This window comes from Aquarana catesbeiana, linkage group LG03, assembly GCF_042186555.1.
Source record: "Aquarana catesbeiana isolate 2022-GZ linkage group LG03, ASM4218655v1, whole genome shotgun sequence".
In the NCBI taxonomy this organism is placed as follows: Eukaryota; Metazoa; Chordata; class Amphibia; order Anura; family Ranidae; genus Aquarana; species Aquarana catesbeiana.
This window is the reverse complement of record NC_133326.1, coordinates 17,802,770-17,829,454: the sequence shown is the minus strand read 5'-3', so window position 1 is coordinate 17,829,454 and position 26,685 is coordinate 17,802,770. Positions and strand designations below refer to the sequence as shown.

General features: G+C 47.1%; 1 long non-coding RNA gene across 1 annotated transcript; it reads right to left on the bottom strand.

The window, feature by feature from the left end:
- Positions 1–283: 283 nt before the first annotated feature.
- Positions 284–24,189, bottom strand: LOC141131246 (uncharacterized). The gene is made up of 3 exons (XR_012242713.1): positions 24,107–24,189; positions 3,002–3,209; positions 284–411 (listed from the first exon to the last, which is right to left on the bottom strand). It is a non-coding gene; the product is annotated as an uncharacterized lncRNA (long non-coding RNA).
- Between the last annotated feature and the right edge of the window lie 2,496 nt (positions 24,190–26,685).

The window sequence follows — 26,685 nt, the reverse complement described above, 5'->3', positions numbered from 1 at the left end:
TACCTGCTACACCAAAGAAATCCTTTTGGGGTCCCAGTTTCTGCTTGGGCTGAGGGACCTCTGGCTTCCTGAAAACGTTCAGAAAAGCTCATCTGAGGATCCAGGACACAGGCAACAAGTACAGAAGCTAACTCGTATTGCAGATGGCAACCCAGAGCACAGTGAGTACCTGCCATGTGGATTCTAGAGACTTTTCTTTGCCCTATTTTGGAGACCTTGCAACAGTACATCTAGGATTTTATTCCTGTTGAGAAGTTCCTGTTTGGAATCTAGTTACCTTTCACATTCAAGAGGGTGGTTGTCATCCTGAAGGAACAGATCAGATTTAGAGTCCTCCATTCGTTTTGTTAGAAGTTTTTGGAGTATCCCAAGGCTCACCTTCACCCTATCCAGTTCTTTCAGCAAAATAAACTGCAAAAAAAGACATGTACAGCCTGTTCTCTGACTGTAGTCACTGTGAACCACCATGTGCCTGGCTGCTGTGTGCCTATCAGGGAATGGAACCTGGGACCAAACAACCAGACCAGTCCCGGGTCTGTGCTACATATGCATACTTACATTGTATGCTGGTGCCAGGCTGGACCAATATAAGTATACAATTAAGATCATACCTGGAGCCCAGCTTTAAATCCCCACAGTTCAGCTAAAAAAGATAGCACGTTACACATTTTATAATACATTTTGCTTGTTGATATCTATCTTTCTACAGTATCTCACAAAAGTAAGTACGCCCCTCACATTTTTCTAAATATTTTATCTTTTCATGTGACAACACTAAAGAAATGACACTTTGCTACAATGTAAAGTAGTGAGTGTACAGCTTGTATAATGCCCTGTACACACGGTCGGACTTTGTTCGGACATTCCGACAACAAAATCCTAGGATTTTTTCCGACGGATGTTGGCTCAAACTTGTCTTGCATACACACGGTCACACAAAGTTGTCAGAAAATCCGATCGTTCTAAACGCGGTGACGTAAAACACGTACGTCGGGACTATAAACGGGGCAGTGGCCAATAGCTTTCATCTCTTTATTTATTATGAGCATGCGTGGCACTTTGTCCATCGGATTTGTGTACACACGATCGGAATTTCCGACAGCGGATTTTGTTATCGGAAAATTTTATCTCCTGCTCTCCAACTTTGTGTGTCGGAAAATCCGATGGAAAATGTCCGATGGAGCCCACACATGGTCGGAATTTCCGACAACACGCTCCGATCGGACATTTTCTATTGGAAAATCCGACCGTGTGTACGGGGCATAACAGTGTAAATTTGCTGTCCCCTCAAAATAACTCAACACACAGCCATTAATGTCTAAACCGCTGACAACAAAAGTGAGTACACCCCTAAGTGAAAATGTCCGAATTGGGCCCAAATATTTTGTGTGACCACTATTATTTTTCAGCACTGCCTTAACCCTCTTGGGCATAGCGTTCACCAGAGCTTCACAGGTTGTCACTGGAGTCCTCTTCCACTCCTCCATGACGACATCACAGAGCTGGTGGATGTTAGAGACCTTGCGCTCCTCCACCTTCCGTTTGAGGATGCCCCACAGATGCTCAATAGGGTTTAGGTCTGGAGACATGCTTGGCCAGTCCATCACCTTTACCCTCAGCTTTTCTAGCAAGGTAGTGGTCGTCTTGGAGGTGTGTTTGGGGTTGTTATCATGTTGAAATACTGCCCTGCAGTCCAGTCTCTGAAGGGAGGGGATCATGCTCTGCTTCAGTATGTCACAGTACATGTTGGCATTCATGGTTCCCTCAATGATCTGTAGCTCCCCAGTGCCGGCAGCACTCATGCAGCCCCAGACCATGACACTCCCACCACCATGCTTGACTGTAGGCAAGACACACTTGTCTTTGTACTCCTCACCTGGTTGCTGCCACACACGCTTGACACCATCTGAACCAAATACGTATATCTAGGTCTCATCAGACCACGGGACATGGTTCCAGTAATCCATGTCCTTAGTCTGCTTGTCTTCAGCAAACTGTTTGCGGGCTTTCTTTTGCATCATCTTTAGAAAAGACTTCCTTCTGGGATGACAGCCATGCAGACCAATTTGATGCAGTGTGCGGCGTATGGTCTGAGCACTGACAGGCTGACCCCCCACCCCTTCAACCTCTGCAGCAATGCTGGCAGCACTCATACGTCTATTTCCCAAAGACAACCTCTGGATATGACGCTGAGCACGTGCACTCTACTTCTTTGGTGGCGGGGCATGTTCTGAGTGGAACCTGTCCTGGTAAAACACTGTATGGTCTTGGCCACCATGGTGCAGCTCAGTTTCAGGGTCTTGGCAATCTTCTTATAGCCTAGGCCATCTTTATGTAGAGTAACAATTCTTTTTTTCAGATCCTCAGAGAGTTCTTTGCATTAGGTTCCATGTTGAACTTCCAGTGACCAGTATGAGAGATTGAGAGTGAGAACACCAAATTTAACACACCTGCACCCCATTCACACCTGAGACCTTGTAACACTGAGTCGCATGACACCGGGGAGGGAAAATGGCTAATTGGGCCCAATTTGGACATTTTCACTTAGGGTAAAAGTGATGGACTGGCCAAGCATGTCTCCAGACCTAAACCCTATTGAACATCAACGGAAGGTGGAGGAGCGCAAGGTCTGTAACATCCACCAGCTCTGTGATGTCGTCATGGAGGAGGGGAAGAGGACTCCAGTGGCAACCTGTGAAGCTCTGGTGAACTCCATGCCCAAGAGGGTTAAGGCAGTATTGGAAATAATGGCAGCCACGCAAATTATTGGCACTTTGGGTCCAATTTGGACATTTTCACTTAGGGGTGTACTCACTTTTTTTGCCAGCGGTTTAGACATTAATGGCTGTGTGTTGAGTTATTTTGAGGGGGACAGCAAATTTTCACTGTTATACAAGCTGTCAGCAGTGACGCCATCATGCCCGCTGGGTGGCTTAATTCGGTGTATACATGATGCTTTGATGTTTTTTTTATATGTGAGTACAGTTTTAAATAAACTTACTTTTAATTACTGCACCATGTGCGATCCTCTTCCTTTTACATGTGGTTCCCAGGAGTGAATTATTCCGGAACTGTGCTTGGTGTGATGGCGATATAAGGAGTATGGAGTAGTGATAGTACTGATTGCCAAGCTGACGAACTACAACCGGAGTTGAGTGGTGACCCATCCATCCCTAGACGGATTTCTTCTTAAAGCGTTCTTAGACCTTCTGTTACAGAGATGTATGCTTCCGGTAAGAGACTTTGATATCCCCCATTTTGTTATAAACTTTTATGAACTTTTCGGACTATTTATTTATCTATTTTTTTTTTATTTTTTTTTTTACTGTATATGAATTTGGTATTTTATATGTATTTACCATTTATGATGGGAGTTGTATTTTGTGTAACTAAAGGCAAAACAAAAATATATACTTGAATTTCTTATTTATTTTTTTATACTAGTAATGGCAGCAATCAGCAGTGGGACTGTGACTGTTATAAAATATATCCAATAAAATCGAACTTCTTTGTAAATTTAGGCCAATATGTATTCTGCTACATATTTTTGGTAAAAAAATCCGATAAGCGTATATTGATTGGTTCGCGCAAAAGTTATAGTGTCTATAAACAATGGGATATTTTTATGGCATTTTTATTTATTTTACACTAGTAATGCCATAATCAGCGACTTATAGCAGGACTGCGATATTTAGGCAGACAATCAGACACTAGTCACTGTCACTGTACTAAATGAAACTGGCTGGGAAGGGGTTAAACATCTAGGTCCTTAAAAGGGTTAAATGTGTGCCTAACCAGTGTTTTTGTGTTCTGTGTGAGGTGCTTTTACTAAGGGCAGAGATTCATTTTATTCTCTGCTTTGCCCCTGCCAGAAGGAAGCTCTGCCTTGTTTACTCCGTTTTTGTGTCTCTGCCCAAGGATTGGTGGGTGCCAGTGGACACCCAGTGCCTGGCACCCGCAGACCGGCTTCTGCTGTGAGTAATCACAGCAGAAGCGGGCCACCGGCAGCGCATGCGCTCGCCCCCTAGGCAGAAGTGCAAAATCACGTATATGTACGTGATTCTGCACAGGAGAGTTGCCCTGTAGCAGTATATCTGCTATGGGGCGGTCCTTAAGTGGTTAACCCCTTGCCTACAGGGCACTTTTACCCCCTTCCTGCCCGGGCCACTTTTCAGCTTTCAGCGCTGTCACACTTTGAATGACAATTGCGCAGTCATACAACACTGTCCCCAAATGAAATTTTTATCTTTTTTTTTTCACACAAATAGAGCTTTCATTTAGTGATATTTTATCACCACTGGGTTTTTTATTTTTTGCTAAATAAATGAATAAAGACTGAAAATTTTGAGAGAAAAAAAACCTTTTTTTATAGTTTGTTATAAAATTTTGCAAACAGGTAATCTGTTTGCAAACTTTTCACTGATGTGCGCTGTTGAGGCGGCACTGAGAGGCAGCACTGATGGGCACTAATGAGGCGGTACTGGTGGCCACTAATGAGGCTGCACTGATAGGAGGAACTGTTGGGCACTAATAGGTGGCCCTGATGGGCAGTAATAGGCAGCACTGATGGGCACTGATGAGGCAGCACTGATGGGCATTGATGAGCACTGATAGGCTGCACTGATGGGCACTGATGAGGCGGCACTGGTGTCCACTGATGAGGCTGCACTGATAGGTGGCACTGATGGGCACTGGTAGGCAGCACTGATGGGCACTGATAGGTGGCACTGATAGGTGGCACTGATAGGCATCACTGATGAGGCGGCACTGGTGGCCACTGATGAGGCTGCACTGATAGGTGGCACTGATGGGCACTGGTAGGCAGCACTGATGGGTACTGATAGGCAGCACCGATGGTCAGTGATGAGGCGGCTATGGTGGCCACTGATGAGGCTGCCCTGATAGGTGGCACTGATGGGCACTGGTAGGCAGCACTGATGGGCACTGATAGGCAGCACTGATAGATGGTACTGATGGGCACTGGTAGGCGGCACTGATGGGCACTGATAGGCAGCACTGATAGGCAGCACTGATAGATGGCACTGATGGGCACTGGTAGGCGGCACTGATGGGCACTGATACAGTAGGCGGCACTGATAGGTGACACTGAAGAGAAGGCTGATAGGCACTGATTGGCAGTACTGGTGGGCACTGTTGGGACTACACTGATAATTAGTACCCTGATTATCAGTGTAGATGTCCCTATTAGAGAAGCCAGCTATTGGCTCTCTTCTCCGATCCCCACGCTGTCAGCATGAGGAAAGGAGTGCCGATAACCGCCTTCTGTTGACATCCGTGATCAGCTGCGATTGGACACAGCTGATCATGTGGTAAAGAGCCTCTGATTGTCTCTTTACCTCCAATATGTGATCAGTAGTGTCCTCCGGATCACAGAGCTCACCGCCCCGAAGCCCTGCAACAGGGACCTCCCAGAACTAGACGACTGGCTGTGGCCATCATTGGCCTATAGCGCGGTCGGCAAGTGGTTAAAATAGCGCAGTGCCGAATAGAAAAAACAATTGGCCTGTTCATAAAGGGGATAAAACCTTTCTGGAGGTCAAGTGGTTAATAAAGTGCTTTGTAATTCTTACATGCAGCTCTTCTTTAGAAACAGAACTTGTTAAAAATGACATGGCATGGAATGTTCCCTGTACTTTAGGATATGTTTTTGTAGCCCCTCATAAAGCGATGGGGTTCAAATTCTGGCAGAGGTTAACGTGAAATGCCGGAATGCCAGACTGAAATAGCTGCGGTCGTTATTGCAGCAAACAGAGAAGGAAGGCTGGGGGGGGGGGGGGTTCGTGCCGCCATATAAACATGAAGTCATGATGCTGTCACTGACTCTGGTGTTTTATATCAATCTAAACAGACACACCTCATGATATATTAAGGTGCTCAGGACATGATAAACCTTTATTGCGATCTCATCTGACAGCTACAAGTGTGAGCGCAGCGAGGCGTCCATAGATCTCCAGGGCCGCCTCTGATGTATTTATAACAATTGGAAGGAATGGGCAGCATGTCTATAAAAAGCCGGCGTTCACACTATATATTTTTCCTGAACAGCCTTGCTGTCTTCGAACGGGTAGAAAACAACGGTGTGCCAAAAAGTACTGTGAAAAAGTTTTAGGCAGGTGCGAAGAAATGCTGTAAAGTAAGAATGCTTTCAAATATGTATATTTTAATTGTTTGTTTTTTATCTATATACAGAATTTACATTTGCAAAGTGAACGAACAGAAGCAAAAAAAAAAAAAAATCTATATTTGGTGTGACTACCCTTTGACTTCAAACCAGCGTCAGTTCCATAGCTGCCAACTGTCCCGAATTTCCCGGGACATTCCCGGGACTTGGACTTCATTCCCGGATTTGTGGTGTCCCGGGAAATGTCCCGAAAAATTCGGTTCCGGTTTTTGAAACCGCCGCCGCCGCTAGAGGTCGGCGGCCGGCGGAGACATTGTCTCCGCCGGCCGCCATTTTGTTGAAGTTCAGGAAGACGGCTGGGGGGGGCTAGACGAAGCTTCTGCGTCGCCGCCCACCCCCTGCCCCGCTCCGCCTCGGCCCGCCCCGCTCCGCCTCGGCCCGCCTACCCCCCGCCCCGCTGCCAGTCTGATATGGAAAGGGGCGGGGGTTCTAGGTGGGGGGTGAGCGCGCGCACCGCTGTGGGACACGATGTGAGTGGGGGGGGACTGGGGACACCTGATGTGAGGGGGGACACCTGATGTGAGTGGGGGGGGCACTGGGGACACCTGATGTGAGTGGGGGGGCACTGGGGACACCTGATGTGAGTGGGGGGGGGGGCACTGGGGACACCTGATGTGGGGGGGGCACTGGGGACACCTGATGTGAGTGGGGGGGCACTGGGGACACCTGATGTGAGTGGGGGGGGCACTGGGGACACCTGATGTGGGGGGGGCACTGGGGACACCTGATGTGAGTGGGAGGGCACTGGGGACACCTGATGTGAGTGGGGGGGCACTGGGGACACCTGATGTGAGTGGGGGGGCACTGGGGACACCTGATGTGAGGGGGGGGCACTGGGGACTCCTGATGTGAGGGGGGCTCCGCCGGGGACTCCTGGTGTGAGGGGGGGCTCCGCCGGGGACTCCTGATGTGAGGGGGGGCTCCGCCGGGGACTCCTGGTGTGAGGGGGGGCTCCGCCGGGGACACCTGATGTGAGGGGGGGCTCCGCCGGGGACTCCTGATGTGAGAGGGGGCTCCGTCGGGGACTCCTGGTGTGAGGGGGGGCTCCGCCGGGGACACCTGATGTGAGGGGGGCTCCGCCGGGGACACCTGATGTGAGGGGGAGCTCCACCGGGGACTCCTGGTGTGAGGGGGGCTCCGCCGGGGACACCTGATGTGAGGGGGGCTCCGCCGGGGACTCCTGGTGTGAGGGGGGGCTCCGCCGGGGACTCCTGATGTGAGGGGGGCTCCGCCGGGGACACCTGATGTGAGGGGGGCTCCGCCGGGGACTCCTGGTGTGAGGGGGGGCTCCGCCGGGGACTCCTGGTGTGAGGGGGGCTCCGCCGGGGACTTCTGATGTGAGGGGGGCTCCGCCGGGGACTCCTGGTGTGAGGGGGGCTCCGCTGGGGGCACCTGATGCAAGGACGGACTCTGCTCGGACATCTGAAGCAAGGACGGACGGCTGGTGGCAGGCGACGTGGCTGGTGACACGCTCAGGGATCCCACTGATTCTGCATTTTGGTGAGTTGAATGATTTCATTTTATATTACAATGTAATAATAGAAATAATGCACTTCAATCATCCTGACACCATAACAACCATGGTGCCGGATTGATTGAAGTGCTAACACCAGGTGTTTGGAGTATCTTTATTTGCTGATTGTTAAACTTTCTAGAATACACATATTTCTATTGTGTAGGATCTGGGCCTGCTGTCCCGTCATTTCCCTCTCTCTCCCCCTCTCTCCCCCTCTCCATCCCTCATTCATTTCAGACTCTAACCACACCCTCTATAGCCACGCCCATTTAAGCCACGCCCACAATTGCGCTTTGCGCGCCGCACTTGTCTGTTTTTGTCAGGCCACACCTGCTGACGAATGCCCCCCCCCCTAATTATTGGACAGCTCCGCCTACAGCCACAAAAGTGTCCCACATTTTTTTTTTACAATGTTGGCAACTATGCAGTTCTAACTGTAGCAGTACCCCCTGTACCCCCTGTGGGTACCCCCTGTAGGGGCTGCTGGATATTGTGGTCCACTTGTCACCCTGCCCGGCATTCACTTCCCAGTCACTCTTGAGACAATGAACAGTCCATATGTTTGTTTTTGTATGTTATTGAGGAATTTGAAAAGGGTAAGGGAAATTATGGGATGCCCAAAGTCAATAGTAGAATCGATTGAATGATTAGTTGGAACCTCTATTTACACTTCTAGAGCTCCAGTCTCCTCCAGCACAACGCTTATTTGTAGACTGTCTCTATCTCTCTTTCTCCTGTACAATACTTGGTTCCTGGTACAGCTAGTACATGGTAGGCCCAACTCGACCTCTGCCGGGTTAGCCCCCCCATATCAAAATTTTTGAAAAAATCTTATGCAGTTTGTTAGATCTTTGTTAGATCAGGTTAGATTAACCGTTGTTTGCGTTAGATCTCACACAGAAGAAGCGATATTAACAGTTATTTGCTGGGGGGGCTAACCCGTCATCAGCCCCCCCTTATCAAAAAATTGACCAAACAGTTAGCTATTTTGGAAGCAATTTGTTAGATCCGGTATTATCAAGTGTTTTTAACGTTAGATCTCACATAATTAGAGACTTATTAAGTGATTAATGAGGAAGGGCTGGCCCCCCCTTATCAAATTTTCGGGCCAAAAATCATTCAGGCTAATAGATATTCGTTAGATCCGGTAAGATCAAGTGGTTTTAACGTTAGATCTCACATCAATTCAGAGATATTCCACATCAAAATAGAGATATTAGGTGGTACATATGGACGAAAGTAAAAAATAAGAAAAAAGCTGCTGCGCCAACCAGACAAACAAATATAAGTAAATGTAAAAAATAAAAAATGTAGTGGAAAAGGTAAGCAGCCAACACCACCAATTAGACTAATTGTGACAATAAATATAAAAACAAAAAGTGTAGCGCTATAATGTTTCGGTCAGCAGCATTAGAATATGCTGAGTGACCAACAGTGTATATCAAAGATTAGATTATATTAGATCACAAATAAAAAAAACAAGTGAGAAATCTAATATTCCAAAGAAAACCACTATTATCATGTCATTTGTGAGAAAAAACGATGTGAATCAAAGTGTGCGTCACACAAGTTAAACCCAAATCTTTATAACAAAAACACAGGCATATAGGGGTGGGGATGAGTGGTAAGTCCCTGAGGTGAGGACAGTTCATTTAGTCAGACGGAGACCTCTTGGAGCATGGACATATATCCAATGACAATGTTGTTATTAGTGGACTCCTCCAAAAATCAGCCCAGTGTAAAAGTAACGTAAATTGCCCTTACCGGACGCGGTGGACTCACAGGCCATACAGCGGTGAGTCATACGAGCTTGAACCGTGTGACACAGTAGGGTTATAGCTGGTCTGCAATTGAATGATCTTGAGAAGAACTCCAATCATGAACAGTCTCCCGATTCATCCTCCAGCACTCACTTGGGTCTCAAGTAGTTTGAGATAGGGGAAATAGAAGAAACAAGGCTCCACATAGCGTAAATTCCGGTTGGTTAGGAAATTTATTGTATAAAAAATTCCAGCGAAAAGTTCCAGATAAAAACAAACTTCATAAAAACATAAAAAATTGTATTTAGCGCAGTAGACAGATGGTTTAAGGTAGCGTCCTACACCCGACGCGTTTCATCTGAAAAGACATCAACTGGGGTACAGCTAACCTCTCATCTGCTGCGCTATTTATTAAAAAGTGCTTAAATTTGCATCGGGGACACCTGTGCGGCGTGACTTCCGGGTTTGCGTCATGTAACGATGTTCTAAATCAGCTGACTCTCTATCTGGCCCATCAGGAGATGGATTCCAGATCCAAACCAAGCCTCGGTTTGGATCTCGTGTATAACCAATTCTAGTTGGGCGGTGGGGACATGTGATCCTCACGTCCAAGCGTCACCTCATGGTGACGCGGAGCCCAATCTGTTGATCTTACTTAGCTAGCTATTTGTGGACGTGTGCGTCACCGCGTATCTGCGCGGTGACGTCACGTATCCACCAAACCCTCTCATTTTTCAGAGCAATGTATATAGCGAGGAACAACACTCATCGCACAGGCGCAGCAGCTTGAAACCAAAGGTCCTTCCCACCTAAGGTTATCTAGGCGTGGTGTTGTGAACAGGCACCAATCAAAAAACACTTCTTCACTCCATTGGCCGCTCATATTATTCTCTGTGTATACTGGGATCGTCGGACATAGATCCGATAGGCTGTATGACATCCAGAGAAAATAAAATCATTGGGGCATAGAGATAGTGTGGGTGCACGGACTATTGAAATCATCGAGGGGAACTTTCAACGTAGAGCTATGGTAGTCATGACACACATGTTCCCCCATATTTACAACTATTAATCCTAAGCAAAAAAATAATGCAATCACACAACTATATATAATAAAAACCTATATGTAAAATATGTATATAGGCGTATCTAAAAAGGTGTTATGATTACAAAAATTGAAATCTACCTCATGTATTGGCCATAACAGCACAAACCTTCTAGCAGGAACGTATATCTAAGGGAGGGGACATATATACTTCATTTCTGACGCCCTAAACTAGATCTTAGATACTTCATGATTGGATGTGAACAAAAAGGAGGGAACATGAAAACAAAAAAAAAAAAAAAAAAAAAAAGTTGGAGTTCTTCTCAAGATCATTCAATTGCAGACCAGCTATAACCCTACCGTGTCACACGGTTCAAGCTCGTATGACTCACCGCTGTATGGCCTGTGAGTCCACCGCGTCCGGTAAGGGCAATTTACGTTACTTTTACACTGGGCTGATTTTTGGAGGAGTCCACTAATAACAACATTGTCATTGGATATATGTCCATGCTCCAAGAGGTCTCCGTCTGACTAAATGAACTGTCCTCACCTCAGGGACTTACCACTCATCCCCACCCCTATATGCCTGTGTTTTGTTATAAAGATTTGGGTTTAACTTGTGTGACGCACACTTTGATTCACATCGTTTTTTCTCACAAATGACATGATAATAGTGGTTTTCTTTGGAATATTAGATTTCTCACTTGTCTTTTTTATTTGTGATCTAATATAATCTAATCTTTGATATACACTGTTGGTCACTCAGCATATTCTAATGCTGCTGACCGAAACATTATAGCGCTACACTTTTTGTTTTTATATTTATTGGTACATATGGACGGGCTGGCCCCCCCTTATATTCAGCGCAATGAAAATCACACCCAACTTTTGCTGCGGCGCAAAAACGTTTCCTCAGCTGCGGGGGCCCAACTTATGATCCTGCACACAGGCCCACTGCTTTCAGAAAATGCCCCTGACCTGAGCTCATCATTACACATCCATTCCAGATGCTCATATGTGACATCCCATACATCACATACATCACATACATGAACGTGGGCTGGATGCGAGAGGTGAATCAGCAGGATGAGTGTGCCAGGACAAGTAGATGTGTCTCATCTCTGCTTCCTTTTACCACTCTGCATATCACACATATCATAGATGAGAAGAGGGTACAGTGGTGGGAAAAATGAGCAGGAGGGGTTTAGATGTGGGACAGAAGAACAGGAGGGTACAGCCGTGGGGCAGATGTGCAGGGGGGGTTCAGTTTTGGTGCAGATGAGAAGGAGGTTCAGTGTTGGGACAGAAAAGCAGGGGGGGTAGAACAGTGGGGCAAATGTGAAAGGAGGTGTATTGGTGGGACAGATGAGCAGGAGGTTACAGTGGTGGGGCAGGAGAACAGGGGGAACATAGGTGGGGCAGAAGAGCAGGGGGTACAGAGGTGAAACAGATGTGCAGGAGGTACATTAGTAAGGCAGATGAAAAAGCGGGTTACATTGGTAGGGCAGATGAGAAGGTGATTCAGTAGTAGACAGAAGAGCATGGGAATATGGCGGTGGAGCAAATGTGCAGAGAGGTACAGTGGTGGGGCAGATGAGAAAAATGGTACATTGATAGGGTAGATGAGCAGGGGGGTTACAGTGGTGGGGCAGAAGAGCAAGGGGGTACAGTGGTGGTGCAGATGTGCAGAACGTGCAGTGGTGGGAGGGATGCGAAGGGGGTTCAGCAGTGGGACAGAAAAGCAGGGGGGTACAGTGATGGGGCAGATGAGCGGGGGGTGGGTTTAGTGTTGGGCCAGATGAGAAGGGGGTTACAGTGGTGGGAAAATGAGCAGGAGGGGTTCAGTGTTGGGGCAGATGAGAAGGGGGTTTAGCGGTGGGACAGAAGAGCAGGGGGGTACAGCGGTGGGGCAGATGTGAAAGGAGGTGCATTGGTGGACAGATGAGCAGGGGGTTACAGTGGTTGGGCAGAAGAGCAGGGGGAACAGAGGTGGGGCAGATGTACAGGGGGGGTACAGTGGCGGGGCAGAGGAGAAAGGAGGTACATTAGTGGTACAGATGAGCAGGGGGTTACAGCGGTGGGGCAGAAGAGCAGGGGGAACAGAGGTGAGACAGATGTGCAGGAGGTACAGTGATGGGGCAGAAGAGAAAGGGGGTTACAGTGGTGGGGCAGATGAGAAAGGGGGTTACAGAGGTGGGGTAGATGAGAAAGGGGGTTACAGAGGTGGGGCAGATGAGAAAGTGGGTTACAGAGGTGGGGAAGATGAGCAGGGGGAACAGAGGTGGGACAGATGTGCGGGAGGTACAGTGGTGGGGCAGATGAGAAAGGGGTTTACAGTGGTGGGGCAGATGAGAAAGGGGTTTAGAGAGGTGGGACAGATGAGAAAGGGGGTTACAGTGGTGGGGCAGATGAGCAGATAAGTTCAGTGTTAGGACAGATGAGAAGATGGTTCAGCAATGAGACAGAACAGCATGGGGGTACGGCGGTGGGGCAGATGTGCAGGGGGTTACAGTGGTGGGGCAGATTTGCAGGTGATACAGTGATCTGAGGTGTGAAGGTGTATGAATTGGGGTTGATCTGAGGCGTGGGAGTGCAGGATGTTAATTTCTCACTACTAAAGTAGTTTACAGCATTTACTTTATAAAAAATCCTTTTTGTGATTGAGAGTGTGAAGTTGACTTTTTTTGTTATAAAATTGGCACGCTCAATTTCTTTGAAAACATTTTTCGGCACACTGCTCAAAAGGCTGCTTACCTCCTGGCCTATCAGTTTTTATTAAAGATGGAAAATGGGCTGTGGAGCAAGACCTGCTGTCGCCCAAAACTATTTTCTCATTTTCAATAATCAAAGAAGGTAAGGAAAAAAGGATGGAAAAGGTAAGAGGAGAGAAGGGGGGGAGGTAAGGCTGGGGGGGGTGTGTGAAATGGCGTTGGTTCAGGATAACTATGGTGAACGGGCTCCGGAACTTATCTGTGACATTAAGTCCCAAGAAGGGCAGTACCCTCTGCGGAAACGACAAACTGGTTCCATAGTCCCCAAGTTTTAGAGTATTTTTCCTGTTGGTGTTGTGCAGTGAGTACTAGATCTCCCATCTCATTTGGAATGGAGTTTTTATAGAGTTTGGCTCAGATGGAGGAGACATGTAACAGGAAAAAGCTGGATCACCAGGAACCTTGTATTCCGTAAATTTTTGCGTGGTTTATCTGTCTCCCAGAAGTGGATCAATTTAGGGCACGACCAAAATATGTGAAGTAGTGTTCCTCCATCCCCCTGGCATCTCCAACATTGGTCAGTAGTTGCAGGGTGAGGTACCACCTTGTTAACAGTTTATAGTTGGTCTCTTTAATTTTCGTACAAACCGATGATTTCAATGAAAATCTGAGGACATGTTGTATCTGAGCAGATGTAAATGTACGCCCCAGCTTACTTTCCCATTTGTTCAAGAACGGTAAGTGTGGTTGTTCACCCGGACAGTTCAAGAGGGCGTATGTTTTGGATAGAGCCTGTGGAAGGGAACCCTCTTTGGAACAGTATGCTTCAAGGGACGTCAGGGGACGATTAAATCCTTGTGGATTAGGCAAAGTATTGAGAAAGTGTTGTAATTGTAGCGCTGTCCACAAGGAAAGTTTGAAGGGCTCATTAGCACTACTGTGGAAGGCCATTGGCCTCCCGTTAGGAAGTGGGATGCCTGGACCCTACCTGTTTGGCTTAGGGTCCGAAACATTTGGGGTTCCAGACCAGGGAGGAACCACGGTTTTTCTATGATAGGGAGCAATGGGGAATCAGGGAAGAAAGCCGGTTCTGTGTGCTGACCTGGGAGCATATGCGGAGTGTCGTACCCATTATGGGGTGTGACTTCAGCACAGGCGGTGGTTGGTCATAGCACCACAGAGCCCCTGGCAGCAGAATGTCAGTCTGGGCCTGTTCCAGTTGTGCCCACAATTTAGAGCAGCGATGCCAAAATTTATTAATTTTAAGCTACTGCCACAGGGGCCTAACTTCTCATATAAAATAACAAACTGTTATGTATTTATCATAGAATAAATAAAACATCTTACTGACCAAACTGCAACAAGCTTTTATCCCTACTTACATTGCAATTATTACTGATTTCTGCCATGTGCATGCTAGGTTTAATGCAATAATAACTTCATCTAACAATTATCTACTAACTTGGATGTTGTTATTGGCAAAGAATATGAAATCTCTGAAATGATGTAAGATCTAACGTTAAAACCTTTTGATCTTACCGGATCTAACGAATATCTATTAGCCTGAATGATTTTTGGCCAGAAAATTTGATAAGGGGGGGCCAGCCCGTCCATATGTACCACCTAATATCTCTATTTTGATGTGGAATATCTCTGAAATGATGTGAGATCTAACGTTAAAACCACTTGATCTAACAAATATCTATTAGCCTGAATGATTTTTGGCCAGAAAATTTGATAAGGGGGGGCCAGCCCCCCTCATTAATCACTTAATAAGTCTCTAATTATGTGAGATCTAACGTTAAAAACACTTGATCTTACCGGATCTAACAAATTGCTTCCAAAATAGCTAACTGTTTGGTCAATTTTTTGATAAGGGGGGGCTGATGACGGGTTAGCCCCCCCCAGCAAATAACTGTTAATATCGCTTCTTCTGTGTGAGATCTAACGCAAACAACTGTTGATCTAACCTGATCTAACAAAGATCTAACAAACTGCATAAGATTTTTTCAAAAATTTTGATATGGGGGGCTAACCCGGCAGAGGTTGTATAATGAGATGTACTAAGAGCTCTTTCACACTGACAGTGCGGGGGCGTTGGCGGTAATGCGCCGCAACTTTTAGTGGCACTTTACTGTCGCTTTAGAGGTACATTTAACCCCCACTAAAGGGTTCAAAGGCGCAACTGCGGAGGCGCTTTGCAGGCACTGCCCATTGATTTCAATGGGCAAGGGCGCTTTAGGAGCGGTGTATACACCGCTCCTAAAGCGACTCAAAGAAGCTACTTGCAGGAATTTTTTGGACGTCGTGCCAGTGCTCTGCTCCAGTGTGAAAGCATTCGGGCTCTCACACTGGGATTGTAGATAAGGCTTTTTCTAGGCGCTATTTTTAACACTGAAGCGCCTGAAAAACGCCTCCAGTGTGAAAGGGGTCTAATGGACCATCTCCTGTACTATGACTGCAGTAAGGATGAGCTCCAGCGTGTTCGCAAGCTGCACGTGCAGAGCCCGCCAGGAAGTCGGCATTGCACAGCGCTAATCACAGGCAGTGAGACATTTCCCAATGTGCGGCTGCAGAGATTGGGAAATGTGTCACTGCCTGCGATTAGCGCTGAGCATTGCCGACTTCCTGGTGGGCTCTGCAAGTGCAGCTTGCGAACACGCCGGAGCTCATCCTTAGTCTGCAGTCTCGGACCATCTCCTGTAGTATGTCTGCAGTCTCTGACCATCTCCTATACTATGTCTGCAGTCTTTGACCATCTCCTGTATTATGTCTGCAGTCTCTGACCATCTCCTGTATCATGTCTGCAGTCTCTGACCATCTCCTGTATCATGTCTGCAGTCTCTGACTATCTCTTGTATTATATCTGCAGTCTCTGACCATCTCCTATACTATGTCTGCAGTCTCTGATCATCTCTTGTATTATGTCTGCAGTCTCTGATCATCTCCTGTACTATGTCTGTAGTCTCTGATCATCTCTTGTACCATGTCTGCAGTCTCTGACCATCTGTTGTATTATGTCTGCAGTCTCTGATCATCTCCTGTACCATGTCTGCAGTCTCTGATCATCTCCTGTACCATGTTTGCAGTCTCTGATCATCTCCTGTACCATGTCTGCAGTCTCTGATCATCTCCTGTACCATGTTTGCAGTCTCTGATCATCTCCTGTACCATGTCTGCAGTCCCTGATCATCTCCTGTACTATGTCTGCAGTCTCTGATCATCTCTTGTATTATGTCTGCAGTCTCTGATCATCTCCTTATACCATGTCTGCAGTCTCTGACCATCTCCTGTACTATGTCTGCAGTCTCTGATCATCTCCTTGTACCATGTCTGCAGTCTCTGACCATCTCCTGTAATATGTCTGCAGTCTCTGACCGTCTCCTGTAGTATGTAAAAGAAAAAAACTGCGCTGTTTCCAAACCTACAACTACAGCTGCAGCTCAAAGTGAAATGTACACAAGCATAAATAGATAAACGTAAGGAGCTGCGCTTCTCAAAAAACATAGTTACATAGTAGGTGAGGTTAAAAAAAGACACAAGTCCATCAAGGCCAACCTATGTGTGTGATTATGTGTCAGTATTACATTGTATATCCCTGTATGTTGCGGTCGTTCAGGTGCTTATCTAATAGTTTTTTTGAAATTATAGATGCTCCCCGCTGAGACCACCGCCCGTGGAAGGGGATTCCACATCCTTGCCGCTCTTACAGTAAAGAACCCTCTACGCAGTAAAACTGCGTTTCTTCTAATTTTAATGAGTGGCCACGAGTCTTGTTAAATTCCCTTACGTGAAGTAAAAGGCTGCCAGGGAACATCAGGAGGACAGCGTAGCTGCACTGGACACAGCGAGTGAATAATAGAGCATTGAACCCTCACTGTGTCCTATTATAGAACTCCCAGCACAGCAGGGTATCAATATTATAATAAATCACACAGGCAGCACAGTAAGTGCTCGTTTCATTTGTTTTTTTTGTTTTTTTTTCGTTTATCAGATCATTTCATTTAGATGCGGCATTCGTTATTTCAGATAAATTTGTTACGTTCAGTTTGCCAAATTTGAAAGGAAATTCCAATACTTATAATTTAATAGTTTATAACTATTATTATAGGTTATTATTATTTATTATTAAAATAATAATAATAAAAACTATAATAATGGTTAATAATTTAATTATGTTAGAAAATACGAAAAACAAAATTATCCAAATGTTTTTCGTTCTTTCGAATTTCGTTTTAGAAATTAAAAAAAAAAAAATTCAAATAGTCTTTCGTTCATTCAAAAGCAGAGCCATGATAGAGCCATGATAGGGATTTGATAGAGATATTATAGAGCTATGATAGAGCCGTGATAGGGCCATGGTAGAGTCATCATAGAGCCATGATAGAGGCATGATATAGCCATGATAGAGATATGATAGAGCCATGGTAGAGGCATGATAGGGATATAATAGGGCCATGGTAGAACCATGGTAAAGCCATGGTAGGGATATGATAGCGCTATGATAAGGCCATGATAGGGCCATGGTAGAGGCATGATAGGGATATGATAGAGCTATGATAAGGCCATGATAGTGCCATGATAGGGATATGATAGGACCATGATAGGGATATGTTAGAGCCATGATAGAGGCATGATAGGGCCATAATAGGGCCATGATAGGGCCATGATAGGGCCATGATAGGGCCATGATAGAGCACCTGCTTACTGTGCTGTCTGTGTGATTATTGTAATGCTGATGATCATAAGACGGTGAGATGCTGCTACTTTACACTTCATTTGGGGGGAGCAGTAAAGATGTGCAGCAGAGCTGCATTTTTACTGCCCCCCAAACTAATCCAATTTAACCTCTTCCCGTCCAGCGATGTACCAGTACGTCTCTGGATTGGAAGGGTGATATCTCGGTCATCACTGCAGCAATTATATCATTTTATCCTAGCGGCTAAGAAGCCGCTGGATTATTTTTCCAGGCAGTGGAAGGGGGTCCCCCAACCACCACCTTTAAGATGGAACCAGTAGCATCCAGTTCCTGAGACACAGTGAGAGGGGTGGATGTCGTTCCTCCCACTGTGTGACGTCACAAACCAGGAGTGGCGAGAATTGTATCACTTCCGGTTTTGTTATCATGTAAACAATCCATCACCGGCCTGAACAAGCATCTGATCAGACTGATCTTGGTTTGATCAGGTGCTTTGGAGGCCAGAGGACAGATAAGAGGGTCTAAAAGACCCCAGATCTCTCCATAAAGAGGACCTGTCATGGCCTATACTATCACAAGGGATGTTGTACATCCCTTGTGAAAGAAAAAAACAAAGAAAAAAAATGTAAAAGATACAGTGTAAGATTTTTTTATTTAAAAAAAAAATAATAAAATACAATTTAAACTTCCCCCACTCCTTTGTGCAATTGCAAACACACACATATATGTAAATGGCAACAAACCTGCATTTTGTTTTGAGCCGAGGTCAGGGGTTGGGTCAAGGGTGTGGTTGAAAGAGGCCCCATCAGGTAGGCTGTGCGAAGGCCCCATGATTTCTAACAGCGGCCCTGGTGACTCGGCTCGGATGCCCCCATAGCAAGCTGCTTGCTGTGTGGGCACTCAACAGGAGGGGGGGCCAGGAGCACCGATGAGGGACCCGAGAAGAGGAGGATCCGGGCTGCTCTGTGCAAAACCAACTGCATAGAGGAGGTAAGTATGCATGTCCTCCGGCCAATGCATGTCCTCTGACACCTGCTGATTAGCGAGGAGAGACACAGAACAGAGCTCTGCCTATGTAAACAAGGCAGAGCTCTGTCCTGTCAGTGGGGGATGTGCTGGATTTTGCTTCCCTGCAAAGCAGGGGCAGATTGTATGAATGAGTGCTAAGGCTGCTTTCACACTGATGCGCTACAGTTTACCTGCACCGTGGGTTCAGCGCAGTGCGCCTGTGGCTTTCCTGTGGGTTAGCTGCACTTTGCCATAGAATTCTATTATATCCTGCAGGTGTGATGCACTTTCTGAAAGCACACAAAACCCGCAGGTAATAACAGACGTCTATGGCTCAGCACAGGTAATAATAGAAGTCTATGAGTCAGTACAGGTAATAATAGAAGTCTATGGCTCAGTACAGGTAATAACAGAAGTCTATGGCTCAGTACAGGTAATAATAGAAGTCTATGGCTCAGTACAGGTAATAATAGAAGTCTATGGGTCAGTACAGGTAATAATAGAAGTCTATGGCTCAGTACAGGTAATAACAGAAGTCTATGGGTCAGTACAGGTAATAATAGAAGTCTATGGCTCAGTACAGGTAATAACAGAAGTCTATGGGTCAGTACAGGTAATAATAGAAGTCTATGGCTCAGTACAGGTAATAACAGAAGTCTATGGGTCAGTAGAAGTAATAATAGAAGTCTATGGGTCAGTACAGGTAATAATAGAAGTCTATGGGTCAGTACAGGTAATAACAGAAGTCTATGGCTCAGTACAGGTAATAATAGAAGTCTATGGCTCAGTACAGGTAATAATAGAAGTCTATGGGTCATTACAGGTAATAATAGAAGTCTATGGCTCAGTACAGGTAATAACAGAAGTCTATGGGTCAGTACAGGTAATAATAGAAGTCTATGGCTCAGTACAGGTAATAACAGAAGTCTATGGGTCAGTACAGGCAATAATAGAAGTCTATGGCTCAGTACAGGTAATAACAGAAGTCTATGGCTCAGTACAGGTAATAATAGAAGTCTATGGCTCAGTACAGGTAATAATAGAAGTCTATGGCTCAGTACAGGTAATAATAGAAGTCTATGGCTCAGTACAGGTAATAATAGAAGTCTATGGGCCAGTACAGGTAATAACAGAAGTCTATGGGTCAGTACAGGTAATAATAGAAGTCTATGGCTCAGTACAGGTAATAATAGAAGTCTATGGGTCAGTACAGGTAATAATAGAAGTCTATGGGTCAGTACAGGTAATAACAGAATTCTATGGGTCAGTAGAAGTAATAATAGAAGTCTATGGGTCAGTACAGGTAAAAACAGAAGTCTATGGGTCAGTACAGGTAATAACAGAAGTTTATGGGTCAGTACAGGTAATAACAGAAGTCTATGGGTCAGTACAGGTACATTCCACCGCACCTGCAGATCAGTGTGAAAGCAGCCCAGTGTAGCGAGTGCAGAGTGCAGATATCCCCATTGCTGTTTGATTTTTTATTAAAAACTGACCTCAATCTTCACTTCTTCCTCAGGATTCCTGCAGGTATCGTTGGCGGTTGCTGTCCCCCAGGCGGGTATGGCTGGCGGTTGCTGCTGGCTCTCCCCCTGGATGAATACAGATGGTCGGTTTTGCTGGTACTTCTGGTGGGTATTGTGGATACTGCTGGTGGGTACTGTTGGCGGGTGCTGGTGGGTTTTGCTGGTACTACTGGTGGGTATTGTTAGCAGTTACTGCTCGTGGGTATTGCTGCTGGGTACTCCTGGTGGGTATCGCTGGCGGCTGGTGTCTCAGGCGGAGTACATTTGGTATCACTCCGCCTGTGACAGGAGCCGGCACTATACAGGACTCATTGGCTCTGCTCTCTACTGCAGCCGCATGCTTACTCTAACGACGGCTCCATTCACACCGATTCTCGGGGATGGCAGGTCGGAGAACCCGTGATCTGGGCTTGCTGACCGGCCACCCCAGAGCAGGAGGTGGCGGGTCACATCAGAGGGCGGCGTGGGCCAGCAGTTGGGCATAAAATATTATCAGTGATCACTGTATTGGTGTCACTGGTTCCCACAATGTGTCAGTCAGTGTCAGATTGTCCGCCGCAATATTGCAGTCCCGCTAGAAGTCGCTGATCGCCGCCATTACTAGTATGAATAAAGAAATATAAATTCCAGTATATATCGCATAGTTTGTAGATGTGATAACGTTTCTGTAAACCAATCAATTTACACTTAGGCCCCTTTCACACTGGGGCGGTTTGCAGGCGCTATTGCGCTAAAAATAGCGCCTGCAAACCGACCCAAAACAGGCGCTGCTGTCTCTCCAGTGTGAGAGCCCCGACGGAGCGGTGCGCTAGCAGGCCGGGAAAAAAAGTCCTGCTAGCAGCATCTTCGGAGCGGTGGAGGAGCGTTGTATACACCGCTCCTGCCCATTGAAATCAATGTGACAGCGCGGCTATTCCGCCGGCAAAGCGCCTCTGCCTTTCTCGGCCGCTAGCGGGGGGTAAAATCGCCCCACTATCGGCCAAATACCGACAGTAAAGCGCCGCTAACAATAGCGGCGCTCTACCGCCGACGCCGCCCCCGTGTAAAAGGGGCCTTATTGGGATGTTTTTACCAAAAACATGTCGCCTAAATTGATGAAGAAATTCGATTTAAAAAAAAAAAAAAAACAATTATTGGAAATGTTTTATAGCGGGAAGTAAAAAGATATAATTTTTTTTTTCAAAACTGTAGTTTTTTTCCTGTTTATGGCGCAAAAATTTTTAAAAAGCAGCGAGGTGATGAAATCCCACCAATAAAAAGCGCTATTTGTGGGATAAAATGATAGAAATGAGATTTGTGTACGGCGTCATCTGACCGCGCCATTGTCAGGGAAAGTCACATGTGCGCTTCAAGAGGCGATTCTGCCGCCACTCATTATGACACCAAAGGGGGAACTTTGTCCCCGGAGGAGCCCAGAGCGCCCCCTGATGGGGGATCTATCAGACATTTTAGAGGAGGTTTAGCTGGGGCCCCCCTGATTCCATTCTGTATGATCAGAGGAGAGCAATACCCCCCCAGGGGAAACCCTTGGGACAGTCAGAGATTACATACATGATACAAGAGTCAGAGATTACATACATGACACATGGGACGATCATAGATTATATATATGACACACGGAACAGTCACAGATTACATACATGACACACGGGAGAGTCATAGATTACATACATGACACACGGGAGAGTCATAGATTACATACATGACACACGGGACGGTCAGAGATTACATACATGACACACGGGACAGTCACAGATTACATACATGACACAAGGGACAGTCACAGATTACATACATGACACAAGGGACAGTCAAAGATTACATACATGACACACAGGGCAGTCAAAGATTACATACATGACACACGGGATGGTCAGAGATTGCATACAAGACACAAGGGACAGTCATAGATTACATACATGACACAAGGGACAGTCACAGATTACATACATGACACATGGGACAGTCAAAGATTACATACATGACACACGGGATGGTCAGAGATTACATACATGACACAAGGGACAGTCACAGATTACATGCATGACACACGGGACGGTCACAGATTACATGCATGACACAAGGGACAGTCACAAATTACATACATGATCACGAGATGGTCACAGATTACATACATGACACAAGGGACAGTCACAGATTACATACATGACACACGGGACAGTCACAAATTACATACATGATCACAAGATGGTCACAGATTACATGCATGACACACGGGACGTAACAGATTACATACATGACACAAGGGACAGTCACAAATTACATACATGATCACGAGATGGTCACAGATTACATACATGACACACGGGACGGTAACAGATTACATACATGACACACGGGACGGTCACAGATTACATACATGACACACGGGACAGTCACAAATTACATACATGATCACGAGATGGTCACAGATTACATACATAACACACGGGATACATGAGTAGGAGATGGCACCCCATTGGTCACACAGGGCCGCTGTTAGAAATTACGGGGCCCCCTACAACTTACCTGACAGGGCCCGCCCCCGGAAATGAAAAGAAAACTAGCCGTGTATACGAGACATTGGGCCACATTGAGATTTGAGGTCACCTGAATGTGTGACAAAGTGCGCAGGTAACGGGCAATCTGCGGCGCATTTTGGAAATGTACTTCACATGCGCAAAGAACTTGTGGTGCCCAATAATTGTTAATGGCGCCCCAAATGCGATGATCAGACATCAGATGTGTTCTGTCTTGTGGAAAAGCTGCATGCCTTAAAAGTTTCTAAAGCTTCTATGATGTGTTTGTCACATATATGGCGGCCCATTCAAGTGAACGGGTTCCCCTATGTGCGAAATACAAGAATATGTGATGAGGAATGTTTGTTGTGTGAAGTATACAGGGACCTGAGGGATGGGATATAGAATGAAGTATACAGGGATCTTAGGGATGGGATATAGAATGAAGTATACAGGGATCTTAGGGATGGTATATAGAATGAAGTATACAGGGATCTTAGGGATGGTATATAGAATGAAGTATACAGGGATCTTAGGGATGGGATATAGAATGAAGTATACAGGGATCTTAGGGATGGGATATAGAATGAAGTATACAGGGATCTTAGGGATGGGATATAGAATGAAGTATACAGGGATCTTAGGGATGGTATATAGAATGAAGTATACAGGGATCTTAGGGATGGGATATAGAATGAAGTATACAGGGATCTTAGGGATGGGATATAGAATGAAGTATACAGGGATCTTAGGGATGGGATATAGAATGAAGTATACAGGGATCTTAGGGATGGGATATAGAATGAAGTATACAGGGATCTTAGGGATGGGATATAGAAATGGCTGGGCAGAGATTCCTGGCACATGGAGAGACATAGAGATGTCTTCTCTGGCTTCTTGCTCAGCACTGCAGTGACAACTCTCTGCACTTCTAGGCTGGCTTCATATTCACTTCTCTCCAAAATCCTAAAGTTTTGTGACTTTGTTCCCCTCCCCCCTCCAGCAGAAGTACTACTCCATCCAAAGCCTGGAGTTCAGTGACAGTATGATCTGGAGGGAGGGAGGGGGGGTCAGAGGTCAGGACTCAGGGGGGAGGAGCTGAAGAAAGCTTCCTACTCACCCTGACCAAAGACAACACTGACGAGGGGGAGTTTCAGGCCTGGAAAGTAATGCACCTCCAGGAACTCCTCCCTCTTCCAGGCCACACCCCCCCCCCATCCCGCCCACTCAAGCAGCAGCCTGCAGGAGATAGGCTGGGAACGTGCAGGGGGCGGGGACTCCAGTGTCTGGCATTTACGGGGCTAATGGTTTCCATGGAAATCATTACCTCGGCTTGTTTACCTTCTGCTGTCTCTGAGCCACACATGCGCAGTAGCTGTAGGGAGGATTTCATGCGTCTCCTCATGTCAAGTCACGTGGCCTCGTTCTGACCGTTACGTGCAACCCGTGACTGCTGCAGAGCGCGACCTAACGGCTCAGGTAGGAGTGGGCGTGATCAGCGCATGGGACGGGCGTGACCAGAGGATGAGTAGCCAATCAGGAGCAGGAGGCTGGAGCCGTTACGCTTGTGACGTCACGGCTTGATCAGATAAATAGCCGAGCGGGGGAAGGGAGTGCGTCAGTGTGAGGAGAGCGGAGAAGAGGAAACATCTCCACCACAGAGCTCCGGAGGGAGGAGCCATTGTCCGGACTACATCCGGGTCACAGTGTGTCTGTGTGTCCGGGGAACCTGCCTCCTCTGCTCAGCCTCTGAAGAACTACAACTCCCAGCAATCTCTGTCCACATGAGGAACTACAACTCCCAGCATGTACTGTGTAAGTAATGGGGGTTCAGCTCCCAGCCTGGAATAGGATGTTACAGGACTACATATCCCAGCATGATTTCTCCTGTAGATGTACTACAAGTCCCAGCAATCTCTACATACCCCAGCCTGCTACCCTCCCCCTCCTCAGGGGTAATTGCACCCCACCATCCTCTCCCACCACAGGTGGTGGGTCCCCTCCCCCCAGGATGGGGAAGGGCTGATCGGGACTGGGGAGGTGCAATTCCCCCTGAGGAGGGGGAGGGGCCGGGGAGCAGACTGGGGTATGTAGAGATCACTGGACCTGTAATATCTCCATAGAGAAAATCATGCTGGGATATGTAGTGCCACAGCATCTTATTCCAGGCTGGGAGCGGAACCCCCATCACTTACACAGTGCATGCTGGGAATTGTAGTTCCTCATGTGGACAGAGATTGCTGGGACTTGTAGTTCCTTTAGAGCCTGAACAGAGGAAGCAGATCATACAGACACGCCGTGACCCGGCTGTAGTCCGGACAATGTCTCCTCCCTCCAGAACTCTGTGTGGGGGATGGTCCCTCCTCCCCCGCTCTCCACACACTGACACCCACATCTCCACTCACCTACCACCGAGGGTGGGGCTCCAATTGCTCGCCCTCCCCCCACACACGGGGCTGATCCAGGAAACATCTCCACCACAGAACTCCGGAGGGAGGAGCCATTGTCCGGACTACAGCCGGGTCACAGCGTGTCTGTGTGTCCGGGGAACCTGCCTCCTCTGCTCAGGCTCTGAGGAACTACAACTCCCAGATTGCTGGGACTTGTAGTTGCTTTAGAACCTGAACAGAGGAGGCAGATCACACAGACACGCCGTGACCCGCCTGTAGTCCAGACAATGGCTCCTCCCTCCAGAGCTCTGTGTGGGGGATGGTGCCTCCTCCCCCGCTCTCCACACACTGACACCCACATCTCCACTCACCTACCACCGAGGGTGGGGCTCCAATTGCCCGCCCTCCCCCACACACAGGGCCGATCCAGGAAATATTCGATTGCCTCTCGGGGGATCAGGAAGGAATTTTTTCCCCAGCTGGAGCACATTAGATCATGCTTTGCTGGGGTTTTTCGCCTTCCTCTGGATCAACTGCCTCACAACCCAATACACCCACTCTTCTACCACCAAGAGGGGACGCTACCACCCGGGCATGAGGTGAGTGTGGCCAGTGGAACTTCCCCCCAAGTTTCATCTGCCCTCACTCCCCCATGCCCAGCATACTGGTAATACCCCCTTCCCCCACCTACACCCACCCATCTACCACCAAGAGGGGACGCTACCACCCTGGGTAGGGGGTTAGTGTGGCCAGTGGAACTTCCCCCCAAGTTTCATCTGCCCTCACTTCCCCATGCCCAGCATACTGGTAATACCCCCTGCCCCCACCTACACCCACCCATCTACCACCAAGAGGGGATGCTACCACCCTGGGTAGGGGGTTAGTGTGGCCAGTGGAACTTCCCCCCAAGTTTCACCTACCCTCACTTCCCCATGCCCAGCATACTGGTAATGCCCCCACCTACACCCACCCATCTACCACCAAGAGGGGACGCTACCACCCTGGGTAGGGGGTTAGTGTGGCCAGTGGAACTTCCCCCCCAAGTTTCACCTACCCTCACTCCCCCACGCCCAGCATACTGGTAATACCCCCTGCCCCCACCTACACCCACTCATCTACCACCAAGAGGGGACGCTACCACCCTGGGTAAAAAAAAAAAACTTTCCCTTCTCCCCCCTCCCTCCACCCCTCCTCCAAATACCTTATATTAAATATGCTCCCAATTCGCCCAAACCAAGAGAAAAAAAAAATTAAGAGGCTTCAATGAGCCATGTCCATATCACTCTTAACACCCAAAAAAATATATATA